General features: G+C 37.3%; 1 protein-coding gene across 2 annotated transcripts in view; it reads left to right on the top strand.

Moving 5' to 3' along the window:
• agpat5 (1-acylglycerol-3-phosphate O-acyltransferase 5 (lysophosphatidic acid acyltransferase, epsilon)) overlaps positions 1-818 on the top strand; it is a 15,228-nt gene extending 14,410 nt beyond the window's left edge. For both annotated transcript variants that reach the window (XM_080036704.1, XM_080036703.1), the window contains exon 8: positions 1-818. This exon is cut by the window's left edge and continues 964 nt beyond it. The gene's annotated coding sequence lies outside the window, so the exon portion shown is untranslated.

Consider the following 818-nt stretch of genomic DNA (forward strand, 5'->3'; position numbering starts at 1 on the left):
ATCTTGAAAATTATCCCCACCACCATGTTTCAGATTTAGCCAAATTAGAACTCTCTTGCATGCTCACTCGTCCATCAACATTGGCCGGTTTTAAAGCTCTTTTACGACATTAACTCATTAACTGACAACATTGTGCTGAATAATCTAGCCACGTTTAATTAGGCCTATCACGATCAGCTACAGAGTTTAATTGACACAGTTTGATTGAATTGTTAAAGGTATAGTTCAATTTTTTTTTTTTTTTTTTTTTTTTTTTTAGCTTGTTGCCTCACAACCGGGTTTAACTGTGTGTGCATTATTGAAGAAGAAATGGGTATAGGTTGATCATCGCTAGTTAGCTTAGCTCAAATACTGGTAGTCAATGGGAAGTCTTAGCCTGCCTCAGCGATAGACTTTTACAACATCACTAAACTAAACGCTCCTTTGTGCTTGTTGGGACTTGTTTATTTACCAAGTTATTTTGAACTCTTATTTTTTTGCACTTTGTAATTTTAGAAATGCATACTGCAAGGAAACAGCAATAGGAAGGCTAAGGCTACCCATTGACTACCAGTGTTTGAGCTAAGCTAACTAACGATGACATACTACACACACACACACACACACAGTTAAAGGAACAGTTTATTTTGCCATTTCTTGAGCAAGATAGTGAGGGAACTAGCTAAAAAAAAAAAAAAAAAATCCTTTAAAGCTGGGGTATGTGATTTCTGATTGGTCAAAATTAACATGAGCTGTACGCTTTGACCAATCAGAGCGAGGCTCCGATTCTCTGTTCTTATTGGCTGTTGGGACTGTCCATTCACTTTGGCGCGACTTTG

The sequence above is a fragment of the Ammodytes marinus genome, assembly GCF_949987685.1.
Source record: "Ammodytes marinus genome assembly, chromosome: 11".
Classification (NCBI taxonomy): Eukaryota; Metazoa; Chordata; class Actinopteri; order Uranoscopiformes; family Ammodytidae; genus Ammodytes; species Ammodytes marinus.